The 6,000-nt window shown below is 41.8% G+C and overlaps 1 long non-coding RNA gene across 1 annotated transcript in view; it reads right to left on the bottom strand.

Moving 5' to 3' along the window:
- Nucleotides 1-3,924: 3,924 nt before the first annotated feature.
- The window catches only part of LOC138919891 (uncharacterized), a 46,731-nt gene continuing 44,655 nt past the window's right edge, over nucleotides 3,925-6,000 (bottom strand). Inside the window, exon 3 of the long non-coding RNA XR_011430433.1 lies at nucleotides 3,925-4,271. This is a non-coding gene — a long non-coding RNA (uncharacterized lncRNA). The remainder of the gene's footprint in view (nucleotides 4,272-6,000) is intronic.

The following is a 6,000-nucleotide window of genomic DNA, read 5'->3' as shown; positions in this document are numbered from 1 at the left end:
TATACCAAAATGTTAGCAGTGCTTGGGGCCGCCCAGTGGCGCAGCAGTTAAGTTTGCACGTTTTGTTTCTCTGCAGCCTGGGGTTTGCCAGCCTGGATCCCAGGTGCAGACATGGCACCGCCTAACAAAAGCCATGCTGTGGTAGGCGTCCCACATATGAAGTAGAAGAAGATGGGCATGGATGTTAGCTCAGGGCCAGTCTTCCTCAGCAAAAAGAGGAGGATTGGCAGTAGTTAGCTCAGGGCTAATCTTCCTCAAAAAAAAAAAATGTTAGGAGCGCTCACCTCTGGTCAATGAGATGATGGGTGACTTTTCAACATGTGCTTTTCACAAACACATGAAGTGTCTAAGGAATTAAATAATCAGAAAAAAACATCTAGTTTTGCATAATCTACCCTAGATCATAGGCTTTTTAAATTATTGATATTCAATATATTTGTAAAAAAAATAAAAATATTGTTTTGTCTAGAAGTTTTTAAAGATCTATGATTTGTAAAATAATAGTTTGCATGCAGTTTTTATTATCTGGGGACAATACAATGTAATTAATTGTTATTGGATAATTGGAGTTATTAATTAGTTCCTACACATGCAGATAAGAGTTCTGAACATTGAATAAAAAAGTAAAAATCTATGTAGGTGGGCTGAAATGAAAAAAGAAAACAAGTAATTATATACATTGTCCAGAAAGGACAACAAAAATAGCTTTTTTTTTTTTCTATTTAATATCCCTGGTATAAATTTACAGAAAATCATCTCAAAGTAAAATCTAAAAAAAGAACATGGGTTTTTTTGGTATCATTCAGATTCAAGGGGGACTGATAAATTCCACCCTTCTTTACTGGCAAGTTATGAACTAATTTAAAACTAAGATAAAAGCAGATAGTAAGCAAAGTTACCAGTATCTCTGATCTGATATTGGAACACATGGCTGGCATCTGTCTGGTGTAAGCAACTTTCTAATGCTGAATCCCAAAACTGGGCTGACTTACACCCTGAGCCATTGCACAACTCCTGGCCCCCAGGCCAGAACCGCAGGGACAGGCCCTCCCTGCTAAGCTAACTCATGGCAACGGACGGTGGAGAACGTTGGATCTCGGTGGACACGCCAACTCCCAAGAGAAAAGGGCAATGAAGCAGCCAGTAAACATGCAAGCTCCTCCTTGTACTAAACTCTCTTCTCAGGTACACTTGAGGGAGGAATGAACCAGGGGATGGGGAGAAGTCATGAATGTTGTACAGGAAATAATACAGCAAGGATTAAAAAGTGTCTCCTGTCAATCAAAGCAGTTATCTTTGTTCAGTACCCTGGCACCATTGGTGATTAAATCTCCCATCTAACTGAGTCTCACTCATTTGATAACCCAAACACATGGTTGGGAGATCATTCTAAAATGTGTTTCACCCTTTCCTGCTTTCTTAAATGGAGTTTAGCAAGATTAATGGTAAATTCTTCTGTCCTGAATCCAAACTCCCTTCGGCATCTGCCTCCACACTCAGGCTCCTGTGTACTTCAGACAAATGGCTCTTCTAACTCTACTGGAAGGCTTACCTGTCATGGTGGATTGGACTGGCCAGTGTGGGAATTGCAAAGTTGTCTTTACCTAGAGCCCAGAGTTTTGCAGAACCAGGTCTCCTGGAGCCTATTCCTTAGGGCCCAACCCAGCATGGCCTTAGTTTTCTAGCTTCTGTTTCCTTTGCAGAAGACAAACCCAGCCCAAAACTGGGTCCCTTCCTAAAACTACCAATTAAAAGAAGAGAAAAGGGTAAAAGAAGACACTTCCACTCCCACCACCCCCAAATCGTCCCCAGTAAAGTTGCCTCCTCCAGGACTCCTAGATTCGTATCATTTCACTCTTCCAGCCAGGGGTCTCACATCCATGGACCTAGAAAGAAAAAGAGGGAAACTCCCCTTTTCCCTGGATGGCAGAATTTTTCCTTTTCCTCCTCATTTTTAGTTCTATAGTGCCTCCATTTTTGCCCTTATTACCTACCAGGATCCCGCTCCTCTGGGAGTGGGAGAAATAGGAGAAGGTATAGAGTGATAGCCTTGCTGCTATTTCAAGACCGTTGTTGCAAGCATCCATTACTGCAGTGGGTTCCTTATGCTTTGTGACTTATACAGTGAGGCCTCATGATAACATTGGGGCAAATATTTAAATCCTGACAAACCTGGAATCAAATTCTTGCACCACAGATTACTTCACGATGTGACCCAGATCAAGTTAATTCACTTCTTTAAGCCTTTCTTTTCTCTTTTATAAAACAGCAAATTGGGGGTGGTCCACTGGAGTAGTAGTTAAGTTCACACCCTCCACTTCAGCGGCCCAGGGTTTATGGGTTTGGATCCTGGGTGTGGACCTACACACTGCTTATGAAGCTATGCTGTGGCCGTGTACCACATATAAAATAGAGGAAGATTGGTGCAGATTTTAGCTCAGCAACAGTTTTCCTCAAGCAAACAAAGGAAGATTGGCAACAGATGTTAGCTCAGGGCCAATCTTCCTCACCAAGAAAAGCAAATAATACCTCCATCCTAGCACAGTTCTGATGATTAAACGATGTGGCTTCAAGCATGCAATAGCGCACTTAGCATGGTACCTTTGTCCTCTCCCTGTTACTTTCAATGGTTATTGAAATAAACAGGCTATCTGCCTCTACACGTAACATCCTCAGTAATACTAAGTTTGTTCATGCTCGCCTCCTCTTCTGTTGTCAGGTGTCACTTCTTGCTGCTGTTGTGTGTCCCTTCAGCTTCTAACCAGCTACTCCACTTTAAACAGCATTTTTTTGACTAATGCCTAAGGGCCCCTCCGCCCTCTTCTCTTGGAGACAGCTTATCACTTTGTAGTGGATGTGTGTCATGTCTGTGCTGTCCAGAGTCTTCTGAAGACTTTTCCTGTATTTCATTAATCCCCCTACTGGGCCAGCCACTAAGATAGTGTCTCATCTACAAATCAACCCTTCTATGTTCTGTTTTGCGATGCAGAACCGGAACTCTCTAAATGAATTGTCCGCTTCGCCTGCTGCTCCCTGTTGCGTTCTGCAAAGGGGGCTCTAGAGGGAAACTGCAAGGCTTGAGGCATGAGAAGGAACACTGTCCTTCCATTGTGACTTCTGCTCCGATTAGCCTCACTTGAGCAATGCTTCTTCACCCCTAAAGTAGCACTTCGTTCTGGTAGTGGCCGTTGGTTCCAGTTTGCAGTTTTCTAACACACAACTGGTCTCATTGCTCCCCGTCAGGGACACAGTATGCACCAACAAGCCAGCACTCCCTCCAGGAGTCTGGGTCCCTACCAATGGGAGCCCCTCTTCCAAGCATCTTAAGTATCTAACTTTTAGTAACTCCAACCTCTTCCTTTTGTTCCCAACCCCTAGGGGTGGTCCCTGTCACCTACAGTGTTACTCTATGACACACTCGTGATATTATTTTTTGCCATTTCAGTTTTCCATTTAACAATTCCTCACACCTAATTAGCAATTCTTTGACCAAAATATCTCTGTTAAAATTACTGGTGTGATTACTCAATCCTAACAGGACCCTGACATAAATTCCCATAGCAAATCCTGCCTCTCAAAGGTGGGGCCCAGGAGCCCAGGACTTACTTGCTCAGTGGTCATGACAGCTCCAGCACAGGCCTGTGCCAGGGTGCCCAACTGTCCCTGTTTGTCTGGGACAACCCTGGTTTTAGCAATGTAAGTCCCACATCCCAGAAACTTGCTCTGTCCCAGGCAAACCATACTGTTGGTCATCCTACGTGTGGCCCATGTGTCACCAATCAGATGTACATTGCAATAATCAGAAAAGAATAATCCAAGGATTTTAGTTGTAATTCTTTGAAGTAGAAGTAAGATATATAGAAAAAAGTCTGTCACTCTTTATTTTTTAACAGTTTTATTGAAATATAATTGACTTAAACCTGCACATATTTAATGTATACAATTAATGGCACACTTTATTGCTCAACAAAAATAGATATTACTCTTGAAGTATTGTAAGTATATTAAATCTTTGATGTAGGATCCTTGAGAATAAGACTCAAATTCTGTATGTGCTCTGTATCCCCAATGTGATTGTCTTAGTCTGCTCGGGCCGCCATAACAAAATCCCACAGGCTGGGTGGGTTACACCACAGACATTTATTTTCTCACAGTTCTGGAGGCTGGCAGTCCAAGATCAAGATGCTAGCAGTGTTGGCTTCTTCAGAGGCCTCTCTTCCTGGCTTGCAGACAGCTGCCTTCTCACTGCGTTCTCACACGGACTTTTCTCTCTGCAAATGTGGAAAGACAGAGATCTCTGGTGTCTCCTCCTCTTCTCATAGGACATCAGTCCTATCAGATCAGGGCCTCACTCCTAGGACCTCATTTAACCCTAATTACCTCCTGAAAGGCTCCGTCTCCAAATACAGTCACATAGGGCGATAGGGCTTCAATATATGAATTTTGGGAGGCACAATTTAATCCATAACGTTGATCATAAATGACTTGGGGAAGGATGAGAATGCTATCTAAAATCTGTGGGATTCTATCTTTAAATAGGTAGATATGAAATGATTCGGAAAAATCCTTATTTTTAAAACACAGTTTATTTTTTATTAATTTCAGCATATTAGACCTTATACCTTCTTCTCAATTCCATACGAAATAATTTCCTTTCTTCAGAGATTAGTTTGGGATCCATACCACTAACATATGAGTTGACATCACTTGTCTGGAAGACTGATACAGTTTTCCAAAGACTGAATACGAAGCATTTTCCACATCCCTTAGCAGGTCTGAAGTAAACTTTAATGGCTTCATGTAACTTACAATCCTAATATCATGTGTTCAGAATGAATAGCATGGGCTTGCTTAGTCTGGCTGTGAATACCTGTCCTGAATGGTTCCTGAAATTACCAAAAAGTCTACTGTGGGAAATGCATTATTATGATTACACCCCTACTTCAAGTGCCATTATGTGGCATTTGTCAGTGTGAGGTGTCTCATTAATTAATTCTGCCTGAGCTTTCAAACATGTACCTAAGGCTACCATCAGCAGGAAAAAGGAAAACAACTTATCCCATGTAAAATGGGGATAATTTCCACCCATGCAGGTTTCATGAAGCTTAAAATGAAAATGCAGACACGCTAAAAGTGTTGGCACATTTAAATTGAAGGTAAATCTTGTGGTATATATTTTGCAAGTGAAAAGTGTGATGAAATTGAATTTCTGGCAAAGCAGGAGAAAGAATGATGGCCTAATCTTGATAATCTTGTTTTTCTTAAAGTTTAGGCTTTGCAAAGTTGCCATGGCAATCCAAGACAATTGAATCTCCCCAGGACTGAATGACTCATTAAGATGAGTGCAAAAAGTGAAGGTACTGGGCACATTGGAATCACAGCCCCAGGGCATTACCCAGTAGGAGATATGATTTGCCCCTTAAGGATGCCACTGCCCAGTGTATTACAAATAGAAAATTCTGACCACTATAAATGTCACAAATTTGATAGCTATTGTCTTGGTAGGGACAATTGCAACCCTATGATAAGACTTACAAAAGATCTAGGAGAGGAATGGCACTCCATAGTCCCCTGTTCCATTCTCTTCGTGGGCCTTCTCCTGCCATTTGACTTTTTACTTCTCTGAATCATCTCATGGACTGTAAGTTTTATGAGGAAAAGGAATGTGTCTCTCTTCCCTGTTTCATTCATTTACTCAGACAACCAATAGATATTTTTGAGAACTGGTATGCCACAACTTGTTCTAGGAACAGGGACACTGCAGTGAGCAAAACGGCAAATTCCCTGACCTTGCAAAGCTTGCACTCTAATAAAGGAAGTAAATAACAAATAAACACATATGAAATACAAGTTCTTAAGCAATCTGGAGTGGAGTGAGTTGAGAGAGAATGATGAGGGTATTATTTCATTCAAGGTGAGTGGTCAGAGAAGACCTCACTGAGGAAGTGGGAGAGAGATGCACACAACGACGTGGAGGAAGAGCCTTCCAGGTAGACAGAA

The sequence above is a fragment of the Equus caballus genome, chromosome 21 (genome assembly GCF_041296265.1).
Source record: "Equus caballus isolate H_3958 breed thoroughbred chromosome 21, TB-T2T, whole genome shotgun sequence".
NCBI classification, from domain to species: Eukaryota; Metazoa; Chordata; class Mammalia; order Perissodactyla; family Equidae; genus Equus; species Equus caballus.
This window is presented reverse-complemented; position numbering and strand designations above follow the sequence as displayed.